The sequence below is a fragment of the Ascaphus truei genome, chromosome 3 (assembly GCF_040206685.1).
Source record: "Ascaphus truei isolate aAscTru1 chromosome 3, aAscTru1.hap1, whole genome shotgun sequence".
Classification (NCBI taxonomy): Eukaryota; Metazoa; Chordata; class Amphibia; order Anura; family Ascaphidae; genus Ascaphus; species Ascaphus truei.
The window spans coordinates 166,603,095-166,620,332 of record NC_134485.1 but is presented as its reverse complement, the minus strand read 5'-3'; positions in this window follow the sequence as shown (position 1 = coordinate 166,620,332).

Sequence of the window (17,238 nt, the reverse complement as noted above, 5' to 3'; positions counted from 1 at the left end):
ACCACAGCATGTGCAACAGGTCTGCCCGTTGTCCACACTGTCTCGGGCACAGCGGGGAGTAACTGGGCAGAAATTTAGCTAATTTAGTGGGGGTGTGGTACCATCGCATCATAACCTTATATGCATTCTCCCTCAAGGTCATGCACATGGAGCTTTTAGTTGTTGCCTCTACTATCTTGGACCACTCCTCTACTTCCAGCGTCTCCCCCAGGTCGTGTTCCCACTTTGTCATGTACCCTGTTTTGTTCGTCACTTTTGCACCAGAACCGGTCACTTCCTTGTACATCTGCGATGTAAGTCCCTTCGTGGATGTCCCTGATCGACAGAGCTTTTCGAAATTCGTCATGGGCGTATGTGGTTGCATCTTCTGGTAGAATGCTCTGATCTGGAGGTATCTAAAAAACTCGGCATTGGGGATCTTTTTGTCTGACTTAAGTATATCGAATATTTGTATGCCTTGTCTTCCCTCCAGATCTACTAGTCTGTTGATATTTCTATGTTTCCAGATTGGGAAGGCAACATTGTTCAGACCCGGAGCAAAGAGTGAGTTGTTCCATAGTGGGGTCATACCTGATGACTTGTGCGTCAAGCCACATTTGAGTCTGGTAGCCTCCCAGACAGAGAGAGAGTTGGTCATTGAGGATAGCGGCAGTTTGGCGCCTAACCACACCTTTTTGGGAAGCCAAATCAGATGCCCCAGCTCCAAAGGGGAGCATAGTTCTTTATCTAGGGCGACCCATCCTTTTGAGTCTGGGCTGGTGTGCCACTGCACAATCTGGCATAATTGTGCCGCCTTATAGTATGACAACAAACAAGGCACCGCTAGACCCCCTGCCCCTGTTTGCCTACGCATGATCTGTTTACCCACCTGTGCCTTCTTCCCTCCCCAGATAAATTTATCTATCACTGATTGAAGCGAGAGGGTCTCCTTCAATCCCAATGGCACCGGGAGGGTTTGGTACAGGTATAGAAGGCGAGGGAGCAGATTCATTTTGACGCAGTGAATCTTACCAATCCAAGAAATTTTACACGTGGCCCATCGCTTTATGTCCCCTCTCATAGTTTGCGTCAGTTTGGGGTAATTTGCTTGGTATAGTGTATTGTAGGACTTAGTGACATTGATGCCCAGATATTTAATGTGGCTCTGTTGCCAGTTAAAGTTAAAGTTTATAGACATCAATTTCTCCAAGTGCTTAGGGAGATTTATATTTAGAGCGTCTGATTTTGACTGATTTATTTTGAATCCGGAGATTCTGTTGAATCTTCCCAATAGCTCGAATAGGTTCGGTGGAGAGGTAAGGGGTTTAGATATTGTCAGGAACACGTCATCCGCATACAGTGCCACTTTATGCGACTGGTTTCCGATGTCAATACCCGTGATGTCTTTGCTATCACGTATCTGAGCAGCCAATGGCTCCATACACAGAGCAAAGAGGAGGGGGGAGAGCGGGCAGCCCTGCCTCGTTCCGCTCTTAATTTGGAAGGGATCTGAAGCAAACTCCTGATGGGTAACCCTAGCCGATGGGTCCGAATATAGAGCCAGTATTGCCTTTGTCAGTTTTTCACCCATCCCAAATGCTCCAAGCGTGGCCTCAAGGTATGGCCAGTCTATCCTATCGAACGCTTTTTCTGCATCCAGACTGAGCGCCATCACCGGAATTGCTCGTGTATTGGCTATTTCTATCAGATCAATAATTCGTCGGGTATTATCTGCTGATTGCCGCCCCGGGATAAAGCCGACTTGATCTGGGTGCACCAGTCTGGGTAGGATGAGACTTAATCTATTGGCCAGAAGTTTGGCGTAGATTTTCACGTCCGAATTAATCAGGGAGATTGGTCTGTAGCTTTTACAGTCCAGGGGGTCTTTGCCCTGTTTTAGTATTACCGAGATGGACGCTTGGAGCATGTGCTGGGGAAAGGGGGTGCCTCCGAGGACCTGGTTAAACATACGGAGGAGGTGAGGGGCCAGTTGTTTCCTAAATTTTTTGTAGTATAAGTTCGAATATCCATCAGGACCCGGGGCTTTAGAGGGTTTGAGGCTTTTGATAACCTCTGTAATTTCCTCCAGTGTGAACTCACTACCCATTACCTCTCTCTCCAACTCGTTCAGCCTTGGTAGCTTCGCGCCCCTCAAGAAGTCTTTTAGGGCCTTATCCGTACCAGTAGAGTGGGAGACTTTTCTCCCATCGTATAGTTTTTCATAAAAGGCTTTGAACTCCCCTACGATATTTTTAGGATTGGCCGAGATTTCCCCTGACCCTAGACGCAGGGCCTGTATATTATAATTATTCGTTTTAGGTGTGATCATATTGGCCAGCATGGTGTCTGGTTTGTTAGCTTTTTCAAAGAATCTTCTCTTTGACCAACTTAACGACTTCTCAGCCTGGGAGGTGAGCAGGAGGTTTAGTTTAACCTGGGTTTCCCTGATTTTTTGGAGGGTGGTCGTATCCGGAGAGCGCTTGTGCAGCTCCCATAAAGTCTTGAGCTCTGTTTGCTCCTTTATGATCTTCGCGTTGCTTTCTCTTTTTTTCTTGGCCGCTAAACTAATCAAGATCCCTCGTAATGTTGCTTTATGCGCCTCCCAGAGGGTAATATGTGAGCGAACACTGTCTTTATTTTCTCTAAAGAAACAATTAATCTCGGCCCCGATCTTAGCCTGTAGTTCTGGGATTTTTAAGAGGGATTCATTTAATTTCCAATTTGCTCCTGGTCTGTCCAACCCTATCTGAGTGCACCGTAGCTCTATGGGTGCATGATCTGACCACGAAATATCGTGGATCCCTGCATGGGCAATCTTTGGAACCAGTCTACTAGAGACAAAGAAGTAATGAAGATTCACTTTTTTATTGGGGAAACCCTTCTTGATAACTCTCTTTTCTTTTTGAGACTGGCCCCACCTCTATTTCCTCGTCTGACAGAGATCTTTTTCTCTGTCTGATTTGAGGAAGATCTGGGGCAGTGTCCTTCAATTTCCCCTCCTTCTCTAATGGGGGTGCCAGTCTTGTTTTGACCAATTCTAAAAAAGAAGGAGATGAACGGCCCGGAGAGCGTGAATAAATACTACGTTTTTCATCTGAGGATGAATCCTTAGGAGAATGTGAATAGGACTCTGTCCTTATATTAGTGTATTCTTTAGTATTCTTAGAATGATAGGGATTAGATCTAAAATTGGGTTTAAAATCCTGAATGTAATTTTTACCTCTATAATTGGGGTTACGGACATGATTGTCATATTGTTGGTGGGAATATTCTTTCCTTGTATTGTTATTTCCACCATTGCCTCGAAAGTTGTCATGTGACCGATCATTAGACCTATAGTTTTGGTCATGTGGATTTCTCTGCCTAGAGTGAGAAGAACTTGACTTATCTCTTGTATTGGGAATGTAGGCATGACCCACTACTCTTCCTCTTTCTTCTTGCTTGGCCCAATCTCTCTGTCTATTGTTTACATAGTCACTTTTATCACGTAAAAATGTGTTGTGTTTCACTTTTAAAAGCTCTTCTTCTTCATTTTCAAGTTTACTCTTGAGATTATGTTCCAACTCTGAGCAATCATTGTTGATAACTAATGGCTCAAGAGTCTCAATGGTCTCAAGAATATCTTTCTCTAAACCTTTAATAGTATGGCTCCTCTCAAAAATGATTAGCCTCATTAGGTCCATTGAGCAAGCATCTAGAATTCTATTCCATTCTTGCATAAAATGTGTGTTCTCTCTACCAAAGGTAGGTTTTTTTTGAGGACTCGCAACCCTCTCGGAATTCTTTTACAGTCAATATAACTTTGTAAAGTCCTTTTTTCTAGCCATAATTTGCTCTCATTAAGTAATTAATTTCTCTAAATTTTTAAAATGATCCTTAACAGATATATTTACAGTAATATCAGGTGAAACATGTTCTGCCTCCTCTGAGAATAGGAGGCTGAAGTGTTTCTCTTGTTTAGCCCTGCAGTTAACCAGGCTCCACACCATATTGGATGGACAAATATATATCGTACACAGTATTCTACAATCAAGTGAATTAAGGTGCAGCACAAACAGGAGCAAGTGAACAGTGAGGGAAGAATAAGTACGCAACCCAAAAAACTACTTAAAAGTGTTAAAAGACTAATATCTAATTAAAAAACAATTAATGTGAACCCCTATATATCGTATCGTACTATGCACACGATATTGGGCACAACCCTACTGTGGAAGTGAAAAGAGTATACAAAACCGTGGGTAAATGGTGTATGCAACTATAGTTAGAGAGTGGCTCAGCACTCCCACGAACTAGAGATAAAAGACAAGAAAAAAGCGCAAAACGCAAATAGTGAAGTATGTCAAAAAACGTATTTAGTATAAAAAAAGGGGTAAGTATTCTGTGTACATCAATATACAAAAACATAAGCATTTCGTGTATCATAACACGAGTTTACCACACAGCTGACATCAGGGTGGGCAATAGAAGAGGATCTCTCAGGTAGGTGGTCTTCAGCAGTTTCCAGATGTCATCTGGGTCTCTCACACTGACTGCAACTCGTGACCATCATCCAGATCGTCTCGGGTTCATGGGTAACAGGCACTCCGTTGTCGTCTCAGTAACACTCGTGGCACTTGTAGAAAAAGTCCTCGGTCAGCAAAACACACTCTGTGTGTAGTTGAGGAAAGTCTCTGTAGCCACTCGGCAAAATGTCAAAGACAGCAGAACACAGAAGAGTATCTGCGTTCCAGCCTGGATGTCTAAAGGCTGGCAATGACAATTTCCTCCAGTGTCTCTGCATTCATATGACGTCACACCAGAGGCGTATCTCCAAAAATAAACACCCAAGCGGTGTAACTCGAGAGGGATAAACGAAAGTAGTAGTAGTCTGATAACTACCCAGTACTAACACAGAAATAGGCATAAAAAGGTACCAATAAAACAGAATAATCCTACGCGTTTCGTAGCTATAAAGTGCGACTTCTTCAGGGAAAAATTCATTGTCATTACCCATGAGCACTATATACACGCACATCCACCCACATTGGTCAGTTAATTAAGACCAGGAGCCAATTAGATGTGCCGATATAGTCACTGAGATATGATAGCGAATTAAACAAGAAAAAACAATTAATACATATCTTTAATAAAATACATATAACATCTGTAAAAAGAAAAAGAGAAAAAAACAGTGTATTAAGTTGAGAAATATACAAAACGACAGATAACAGTGTACTGCCTATGTTTGCTCAATGGAACCAAATCGCTAAGCGGGCTAAAAATCAACATTAACCAATATATAGCATGAAGCTTAGTAAAAAGCCCAAACATCCAGGTCTTCGTTTAAGCCTTGAGGTGCCATACAATCCAATTTATGAATCCAATAGGATTCTTGGGCAGATAAAGCCTTTAGTGTATACCCTCCCTTTCTGTTACATGGAACATGCTTAATACCCTTAAATGTTAAAAAAGAGGGGTCTTTTTGGTGATGTAGTAAAAAATGTCGCGGTACACTATGTTTCTCGAAACCATTCCTAATGTTCCGAATATGCTCTTGTATACGAATTTTGAGATTACGTTTAGTCCTACTGTACCAATATAATAGAGCCCACAAGTGCACTCAAGAAGATATACTATGAATACAGAGTCACATGTAATGAAGTCCTCAATAGTGAAGACCTCCTTAGATGTCTAAGAGACAAATGTCTTACGATTTGGGTGCATGAATTTACAAACAGAACATTTTCCACATTTGAAATTACGCATAGGTTTAGTACCAAACCATCTGTTATTAACCTTTGCACATAATTGGTGGCCGATATCACTTGGAGCTAAAGTGTTTTTAAGATTACTAGCTTTTCTATATATAAATCTAGGTTTGTGACCAGACTGTTACCCAAAACTGGGTCATTGCATAGAATGGCCCAATGCTTGGACACAATCTGCTCAATATGTCTATGAACTGAATTGAAATTAGTAACAAAGGCCACATCCACCTTATTAGTGTCTTTACTGCAGATTTTTCTATCTTTCTGGATCAAAAAATCACTTTTGTCCATATGTTGAACTCTTACTAATTCCTTCCTTAAATATTCAGAATTATATCCCCTTTCTACAAAACGATCTTGTCTTTTATCTCTAGTTCGTGGGAGTGCCGAGCCACTCTCTAACTATAGCAGCATACGCCATTTACCCACGGTTTTGTATGGTTTTATACTTTTTTCACTTCCACAGTAGGGTTGTGCCCAATATCGTGTGCATAGTACGATATGATATATAGGGGTTCACATTAATTGTTTTTTAATTAGATATTAGTCTTTTAACACTTTTAAGTAGTTTTTTGGGTTGCGTACTTATTCTTCCCTCACTGTTCACTTGCTCCTGTTTGTGCTGCACCTTAATTCACTTGATTGTAGAATACTGTGTACGATATATATATTTGTCCATCCAACATGGTGTGGAGCCTGGTTAACTGCAGGGCTAAACGAGAGGAACACTTCAGCCTCCTATTCTCAGAGGAGGCAGAGCATGTTTCACTTGATATTACTGTAAATATATCTGTTAAGCATCATTTTAAAACTTTAGAGAAATTATTACTTAATGAGAGCAAATTATGGCTAGAAAAAAGGACTTTACAAAGTTATATTGACTGTAAAAGAATTCCGAGAGGGTTGCGAGTCTTCAAAAAACCTACCTTTGGTAGAGAGAACACACATTTTATGCAAGAATGGAATAGAATTCTAGATGATTGCTCAATGGACCTAATGAGGCTAATCATTTTTGAGAGGAGCCGTACTATTAAAGGTTTAGAGAAAGATATTCTTGAGACCATTGAGACTCTTGAAACATTAGTTATCAACAATGATTGCTCAGAGTTGGAACATGATCTCAAGAGTAAACTTGAAAATGAAGAAGAAGAGCTTTTAAAAGTGAAACACAACAAATGTTTACATGATAAAAGTGACTATGTAAACAATAGACTGAGAGATTTGGCCAAGAAAAAAGAAAGAGGGAGAGTAGTGGGTCATGCCTACATTCCCAATACAAGAGATAAGTCAAGTTCTTCTCACTCTAGGCAGAGAAATCCACATGACCAGAACTATAGGTCTAATGATCGGTCACATGACAACTTTCGAGGCAATGGTGGAAATAACAATACAAGGAAAGAATATTCCCACCAACAATATGACAATCATGTCCGTAACCCCAATTATAGAGGTAAAAATTACATTCAGGATTTTAAACCCAATTTTAGATCTAACCCCTATCATTCTAAGAATAGTTAAGAATACACTAATATAAGGACAGAGTCCTATTCACATTCTCCTAAGGATTCATCCTCAGATGGAAAACGTAGTATTTATTCACGCTCTCCGGGCCATTCATCTCCTTCTTTTTTAGAATTGTTCAAAACAAGACTGGCACCCCCATTAGAGAAGGAGGGGAAATTGAAGGACACTGCCCCAGATCTTCCTCAAATCAGACAGAAAAAAGATCTCTGTCAGACGAGGAAATAGAGGTGGGGCCAGGCTCAAAAAGAAAAGAGAGTTATCAAGAAGGGTCTCCCCAATAAAAAATGGAATCTTCAATCTCTCATCTACTATTCTAACAAGAGATCAAATTAATGTACTAGGTCGAGGATTAACCTTTTCACGGTCCTGTGGACCAAACTCTTTGCAATTGTTTAAAGACTTACACAAGTTTACACGTAATTTAACGTTAAAAAGACATTTTCTTAAATGTGAGATGGAATCTGTTCCTGTAGTTCAAGATGTTCTGAAAACACCAGCTATTCCTTTAGCTTTGGATAATGAACCCACTATTAGACATACATCATTTAGAGCTCAGTCTAGATTTTATCCAGCCCAGTCCAAGGGTCACCATATAGAAACATTCTTTACAATTGTTAATAATGAATTTAATACGTTAACACCAGACTTTAATATGGGTAAAATTAAACAGAACCTTAATGTAAAAGAGAATTTGTCTCTCAAAATGCTTAAAGACAATAAAGATCTAATTATTAGAAAAGCAGACAAGGGAGGAGGGGTTGTGCTGCAGAATCGCAGTGATTATGAGAGAGAGGCTCATAGATTATTGCTTGATATTTCCTTCTACAAAAAATTGAATAAAGATCCCACTTTGGAGTTTCAAGCTCAGCTAAAAATGCTCTTGGAAGAAGCTGTCTCCCTGTCGATTATTACTAATATAGAGTTCTCATTTCTTTATCCAAATTTCCCTAGAATACCCATATTCTACCATTTACCAAAAATCCATAAATCTATTGTTGATCCCCCAGAAAGACCCATTGTGTCAGGGATTCAGTTTTTAACCGCTGATGTGTCCCAATATGTCGACTTTTTTCTTCAATCTTATGTAGTTAAACTACCTTCCTATCTTAAAGATTCCACTGCAGTACTCAATCTCTTTCAATCCTTTGAATGGAAGAGTAGTTACAGATGGTTGACCTGTGACATACAGGCATAAAATACTCACATTCCCCATGCTAAAGGCCTAGCTGCTGTTGATTTTTGTATGAAACAAGATCCACTAATCCATTCCCTAAATAGGGAGTTTATTATCAAATCAATTGATTTCATACTTAAACATAATTATTTTATATTCCTCGCGGACTTCTACATACAGGTTTGCGGAATGGCTATGGGTACTCGGTTTGCCTCTAGTTTCGCAAACCTGTATGTGGGAGACTGGGAGAATCAGTACATTTGGGCAAATAACCCATTTACTAATAACATCATTATGTGGCGACGCTACTGTACATAGATGATATCCTATGTGTATGGGATGGAGATCTCGAGTCAGTCAACCAGTTCATGTCCTTCATTAATAATAATGAGCATAATCTAATCTTCACACACCTCACTGATAGTGGAGTTATAGATTATCTAGACCTCAAATTATTCTCTACACCTGGAGGTGAAGTCTCAACAGAAATATTCTTGAAAGAAGTAGACACAAACAACTTATTGATGGCCACCAGTAATCATAAGAATTCATGGATAAAAAATATTCCAGGTGGCCAATTCATGAGACTGAAGAGAAATTGCAGCAATAATGATACTTTCACTAAGCAAGCTGAAAAACTGTTTGATCGTTTTGTAGAAAAGGGATATAATTTTGAATATTTAAGGAAGGAATTAGTAAGAGTTCAACATACTGTATGGACAGAAGTGAACTTCAAGTGATATCGGACACCAATTATGTGCAAAGGTTAATAACAGATGGTTTGGTACTAAATCTATGGGTAATTTCAAATGTGGAAAATGTTCTGTTTGTAAATTCATGCACCCAAATCGTAAGACATTTGTCTCTAAAACATCTAAGGAGGTCTTCACTATTGAGGACTTCATTACATGTGACTCTCTATTCATAGTATATCTTCTTGAGTGCACTTGTGGGCTCTATTATATTGGTAGGACTAAACGTAATCTCAAAATTCGTATACAAGGGCATATTCGGAACATTAGGAACGGTCTCGAGAAACATAGTGTATCGTGACATTTTTTAATACATCACCAAAAAGACCCCTCTTTTTTAACATTTAAGGGTATTAAGCATGTTCCATGTAACAGAAGGGGAGGGGATAGACTAAAGGCTTTATCTGCCCAAGAATCCTATTGGATTCATAAATTGGATTGTATGGTACCTCAAGGATAAATGAAGACCTGGATGTTTGGGCTTTTTACTAAGCTTCATGCTATATATTGGTTTATGTTGATTTTTAGCCCGCTTAGCGATTTGGTTCCATTGAGCAAACATAGGCAGTACACTGTTATCTGTCGTTTTGTATATTTCTCAACTTAATACACTGTTTTTTTCTCTTTTTCTTTTTACAGATGTTATATGTATTTTATTAAAGATATGTATTAATTGTTTTTTCTTGTTTAATTCGCTATCATATCTCAGTGACTATATCGGCACATCTAATTGGCTCCTGGTCTTAATTAACTGACCAATGTGGGTGGATGTGCGTGTATATAGTGCTCATGGGTAATGACAATGAATTTTTCCCTGAAGAAGTAGCACTTTATAGCTACGAAATGCGTAGGATTATTCTGTTTTATTGGTACCTTTTTATGCCTATTTCTGTGTTAGTACTTGATAGTTATCAGGCTACTACTACTTTCGTGTATCCCTCTCGAGTTACACAGCTTGGCTGTTTATTTTTGGAGATACGCCTCTGGTGTGACGTCATATGTATGCGCAGACACTGGAGGAAATTGTCATTGCCAGCCGTCAGACATCCAGGCTGGAACGCAGATACTCTTCTGTGTTCTGCTGTCTTTGACATTTTGCCGAGTGGTACAGAGACTTTCCTCAACTACACACAGAGTGTGTTTTGCTGACCGAGGATTTTTTCTACAAGTGCCACAAGTGTTCCTGAGACGACAACGGAGTGCCTGTTACCCGTGAACCCGAGATGATCCGGATGAGGGCCACGAGTTGCAGTCAGTGTGAGAGACCCAGATGACATCTGGAGACTGCTGAAGACCACCTACCTGAGAGATCCTCTTCTATTGCCCACCCTGATGTCAGCTGTGTGGTAAACTCGTGTTATGATACACGAAATGCTTATGTTCTTGTATATTGATGTACGCAGAATACTTACCCCTTTTTTATACTAAATACGTTTTTTGACATACTTCACTATTTGCGTTTTGCGCTTTTTTCTTGTCTTTTATCTCTAGTTCGTGGGAGTACCGACCACTCTCTAACTATAGCAGCATACGCCATTTACCCACGGTTTTGTATACTCTTTTCACTTCCACAATAGGGTTGTGCCCAATATCGTGTGCATAGTACGATACGATATAGGGGTTCACATTAATTGTTGTTTTAATTAGATATTAGTCTTTTAACACTTTAAAGTTGTTTTTTGGGTTGTGTACTTATTCTTCCCCCCACTATCCAGAGGAACCAATGGCGAACTAAGCACCACCATTTACATAAAACCCACATCCACGAATAGCCTACTGCAGGCATGGAGCCACCATCCTAGGGCACAAGTGAAAGACATACCAGTAGGCCAATTCCTGCGGTTAAAACGTAACTGCAGTGGCAGTGGAGAATTTGAAAAACAGGCAATACTGATGACAAACAGATTTATTGACCATGGGTACAGTAAAAAGGTGGTCAGGAGGGCATACAAAAGAGCCAAATTTACACCTCGGGCTGACCTCTTAAAACAAAAGACACCACAGACAGAGAAGAAAATTATACGCTTTATTGGTGGGTATAACAGCCAATGGCACCAGGCCAGGAGTATATTCCAACATCACTGGCATATACTGACATCAGACGCAGACATTCAAGGGGCAGTGTGCAGCTATCCGTCGATGGTCAGCTGCAGGGCAAGGAACCTTCGGGACTCCCTAGTACATAGCCACTACACCGATCCGCAGGTGAGTAACTGGCTCACACCAAAACCACTTGGTACCTATACGTGTCAAAGATGCAAAGTCTGTAAAAACATTATGGTGACCAAGTCATTCTCTAACCATGATGATACGAAAACATATGATATACGCAAGTTTATCAATTGTGTTAGCGTAGGGGTCATCTACCTGCGGATCTGTGCGTGTGGCAAGAAGTTTGTGGGGGAAACCAGGAGAGAATTCAAACAAAGGGTTCTTGAACACCTGGGCACCATCAGGAATAAAACTGACACCCCTGTATCTAGGCATATGAACATATGCCAGAATGGGAACACTGACTCCATCAAGTTTGTTGGCATTGACAAATACTCACCTGGCATTAGGAAAGGAAATTGGGACACAGACATTTTGAAAAAAGAAGCAAGGTGGATATATACCCTGTATATCTATACATATATATTTAGGCACTGTACCGTGTATAGGTTTCACTGGATGTGCACTGAGCTCTGTCTGTGTTTCATGTTCTGTCTCTGGTTTTAAATATATATATCGCCATGCTCAGTAGCACTCCTCTGTGACACCTATATGCTTATATATATGTTGTGGTTATTTGGGGGGTTCATTATGAGCTTGCAGGTGTCCTGTATGTTTTACAAATCTTGTTCAGCTGGTCTTAGCTGATTGGAAGGTGGCTCTTCCTATCTTGTTGAAGCTCACCCCTCCAACATTTAAATGGTTAAAAGCTCACTCCATAGCATCTCCCACTCTCAGGGGAACTTGCCTGCTTGCAGTATGATTGTGACAAATCTAATACAGAGTGTTTTTCCTGGTAATGTACAGGTTAATAAAAGCTTCAATCAGACTTAGAACTATGCAACTAATTTTGACAGATTTATTATAAATCATTCTTCCTGGTAATGCACAGGTTATTAAGAATTTATATTAGTTTTAGGGATCCTTGAGATGTGGTCTGCCGTGTAGTGGCTTAGGGGCTTACAACACTTTGACCAAAATGTTAAACTAAAAGACCATTTTATTTAATAGATATCTATACATATATATTTAGGCACTGTACCGTGTATAGGTTTCACTGGATGTGCACTGAGCTCTGTCTGTGTTTCATGTTCTGTCTCTGGTTTTAAATATATATCGCCATGCTCAGTAGCACTCCTCTGTGACAACTTCCTTATCTTTGCACATTCCTCGAGCTGGAGAAAAAGGTGGGGGCACGATCTGTGCTGCTGCTATTCTGATTCTCTTTCTTGCAGACATTTGAGCAGAAGGAAAAAAGAATACTGTATCTCCTGGTTTTAAAAAACTTATCCGCATGGCCAAAACGAACAAACCTTTTAAACTATCACCAGTGACAGAGCTGAATATATGCCCTCTCTTTCCCGCATTATTTAATCCTTCTATACTTGATGTACACCTTTTAAAACCTTTTTAAAAATTTAGACTTCATTGTGAGCAAATAATATTCATGTTTTTGTAAGTACTTGCAAGTTCTTGGATGGTGATTTGTATACACGTGATTCTTAGCATGGTTTATCTTTCACACAGGTAATCATTCAGGAAAAATTCATTAGGGTATCAAATCCATCTGGCAACTCTCCATTAAGGGCACAATAAGTTTACTTGCCGGCACCGAAACTTGAGTTTATATCAGGAAATGATTTATAACCACTTATTGCTTGTGGGGAAATGGAAGGAAAATGATGTGCACACCTAATGATGTGCACACCTAATTTCGGCCGCTTCAGTCAGCCGGTCATGCCATGCCTAACTTTAGCCACAAAAACCTCAAAAAATCCAAAGATTTATACTGCCACAGACACACAGGGATTACTGAAAGTTAGAAGGGTCCACTGTGAGCCCTTGCGTTCGCATTCTTACGAATAAGAAAACCGGTGCGGCTGCCCATAGGTTCACGCTTCTTTCCATAGTAATTTATTACAAACAAACTTTTTGACCTTGGGGTGGCGTGTTTTTCACTGGGACTTGCTTGTGTTTTTTCACTTGAACTTGCATGTATATTTTCATTGGCCAACAAAACATATTTATATTGTCTCTTCTTGTTCTCTGTATCCATTCTTTATTATTTTTGTCTGCAGACACACAACCTCTAACGGCAAATTTTGAGAACTTTGGTCTCCCATTATTCTCCTGCTACAGTAATCAAATTTAATTGACATGTACAATACTCTTGATAACTCAAAAGCTCCGGAGCATCAAAGTAGTTTTAAATTGAGGTTATTTATGAGAATAAAAAAGAGAAGGGAACTTTAATTAATATAGTTGCAGGATGACATTGTTTTGTAAATAGGTGAAAAATGTTTTTCTGTTGTTTGTTCGTTATTTTTGTGATGTTGTTTGGCTGTGTATGAGAGAAGTTTTTGTATTGTGGTGTTCTGTATTGTGTGTAACCAGTAAAAACACATTTCAATTTTATTTCTATAGGATTAGTATATGTTTGTTAATATTTTTTGTTTAAATATGCGAGTTAAAGCTCACAAGCATTGTTTGAATTATATATTGTATTGTATGTCTTTATGTATATAACGCCATTAATGTGCATAGCGCTTCACAGGAGTGGTGCACGTCGTAATCATATAGGTAGCAAATGGTAAAGGTAATAGGTCATGGAATAAGTGATCCAGACATAAAAGTAACATTAAGGAAGAGAAGTCCCTGCTCTGAGGAGTTTACAATCTAATTGGTAGGTAGGGAGAGCATACAGAGACATTAGGATTTGATTAGAAGCCAGGAGAGGGATTTCAGGAGGGGAAACGCAGAATCAGAGATTAAAGAGTAGAGTGATTCTGGCAGCAGCATTTAGGATAGATTGTAGGGAAGACAGGTGAGAGGCAGGAAGGTGTGATAGCAGAGGATTACAGTAATCAAGATGGGAGAGAATGAGGGCCTGAATCAGAGTTTTAACAGTTGAGCAACAGAGGAACAGGTGTATCTTTGTGATATTGTGGAGGAAAAAGCGACAGGTTATAGAAATGTTTTGAATGTGAGAGGAGAATATGAGAGAGGAGTTGAGTGTGACCCCTAAGCAGCGTGCTTGGGATACTGGATGAAAGATTGTACTTCAAGAGTAATGTGGAAGGAGATAATAGGGTCAGGTTTGGGAGGAAGTATAAGAAACTCTGTTTTTGCCATGTTGAGTTTAAGGCGAAGAAGGGCCTTCCAGGATGAGATAACAGAAAGACATTCAGAAATTGTGGTTTGTACAGCAGGTGTAAGGCCAGGGGTTGAAAAGTAAATGTGTGTGTCGTCAGCATAGAGGTGATATTTAAACCCAAGGGATGTCATTAGGTCACCTAGAGAGAGTGTGTACAGAGAAAAGAGATGAGTGTGGTCCACAGAGGCAAATGCTTCAGAGAGGTTGAGTAATATGAGCAGAGTGTAATGACCTCTGTCTTGGGCAGCATATAGGTCATCAGTTATTTTAGTGAGAATTGTCTCCGTGGAGGGAGCAGTGCAGTTGTCAGATTGTAGAGGGTTAAGGAGAGAATGGGTGTTGAGAAAAATGGAGCAAGCAAGGGTATACAAGACAGTTCAGTAGTTAGAAAGACAGTTGGGTCAAGCTTGCTATTTTTGAATAATGGTATAACTATTGCATGTTTGAAGGAGAATGGAAATGTATCAGAGTAGAGGGAGAAGAGGAGATCAACAGTGATGGTGACATTCTCTTCTAAGACAGTGGAAAAAGAGTTAAGGAAAGCAGGAAGAGAGTTAGGAGGCGGTGTAGGATAGGAGGAAACAGAGGGGATGTTCTGATGTATGGATTCAACCTTTTTCTTAAAATAGTCAGCAAAGTCCTGAAATGAGATGAAGGAAGAGTTAGTGTGGGTTAGACTTGTGAGTGTTGATTAATGGAGAGAAGTAGGTTTGTTTAGCTTGAGAAAGGGCAGAAGTGAAACAGGATAGCATAATTTTGTAGTGAATGAAGTCTGTGAAAGTATGAGAGTTCAAACTGAAGGCATTTAATAGAACGAGTGGAGGGAGATAGCATGAGCGTGTGGGAGCTATGTGTGTGTTAAGAAGTGATATAACCTCATCTATATAAAAGCCCGTTATTTAATTTTTGAGAGGCCATAAAAAATGTAGTTCTTAGGGCTCAGGATAGAGCTCCATGTATCTAACTTTAAGCAAAAGTTCCAATCCAATAATTATTATTTTGTTTATGAAGAAGCCGTTATCTTATCTGTTCAGTGCCAATTGGCGAAACGCCTAGAAACAAGATGGCTTTTTGCCCGGGAACAAGCTTTGAAAAAAAATGTTTTCTTTAGTCAAATGCGGAGTGTCTTTAAAAATATAAAGCTGGGAGGCGCATGTGCGATGGTAAGGGGAATAGCTGCCTAATCCAGTAGCTCCTACCCCCGCCAAAGCATTATTCAAAATAAGGCAAACCAAACTCACAGTTCATATTTAAAATTCACTGCTACCGGCGACGGAACACATAGCGATGGCCCCGCCATCCACAATAAAGAAGAACACGGGGGATCTCCGGAGATATTTAAGCCAATCCGCATCCAGAGACGGGAGGGCAGAAATGGCGCCCGGCTCAGTGCCAGGATCGGGGTCGGAACGCGAGGAGGACTTGGAGGAGATGCCAGAACAGCGGCCCGTACGGTGCTGTGATTTCGACCGGCTATATAATGATATGAAATCGTTATTTAGAGCCGAAATACAAGAACTCTGGAAAGAGGTACAGGGCCTTGGAGAAAGAACCGGGGCCCTGGAGGACAAAATTATGGCTGTTTCCACAACAATTAAAAAGTCAGAAAAGCGTTCCTCCTACCTGCAAAATCAAATTACAGAGTTGGCCAAGCGCCAAGAGGATGCCGAGAACCGGGACCGCCGGAGTAACATCCGTATCCGCGGCATACCCGAGGACATAACGGAGATAGATGAGTTCATCACAAGATGGATGGCGACTCTGCTCCCTGACACCCCGGCGGCAGAACTAATGCTGGATAGGTGCCATAGGGCCCTAAGGAGCAAACCGCTGGCGAATGCACAACCGAGAGATGTGATTGCCCGGTTGCATTACTACCGCACCAGGCAGGCAATCTTCACAAAAGCTCGAGGGGAAGAAGCCTGTAAATTTGAGGGTGTCTCCATGCAGCTCTTCCAGGATTTGTCCCCCCTGACCCTGGCCAGACGCCTGAAGCTGCAACCGATCACCCGACTCCTCAGAGACAGAGCTATTCGTTATCGGTGGACCTTCCCGTTTGGCCTACTAGTCATCAAAAACGGGAGGGCCACCTCAATGAAAAACCTAGAGGAAGGGGATGAATTCCTGCGCAGACTGGGGGTGACAAACGGAGAAGCCGTGAGCCCCTGGAAAGAGGCAGAACCGGATAACGAATGGCAACAGGCCGGCACATCCCGGAAGACCCGAGTTACCACCGAGTCGGAGAAAGAGTGAACAAAGCACTCACTATCAAAATAAAATGTACATTTCACTGTTTGGTTGCCTACAAGTTATGGCGCAAAGTTTGGGTTAACTGGACCGCTTGCATCTCGGAGTGCTGAGCAGCAGAGTATGGCTTCATATGGCCACAACATCACCTATCTAATGAGGGACATGAACACTCTACCCCAGGGTTTCAGGCCAAACCTGAAAAATAAGAGACTTACCTGCAATCCCGGCGACATTGGCTGCCCCGCAACCCGGAACAATCGCGTGCTACGCATCCATGGAAGATGGAGGCATCGCGACTCGTGGCGGGAAGAAAGCTGCATCGCCGGAAGAAGAAGGGCCCAGAGCGGGAAGACGTCCGCCTCCGTCGACATCCGGCTGCTAAAGACCAAAGACCGGAAGGACGTCACCGGATATGGCCGCGCGGCCATCTTGGTAGAGGCGACCTGA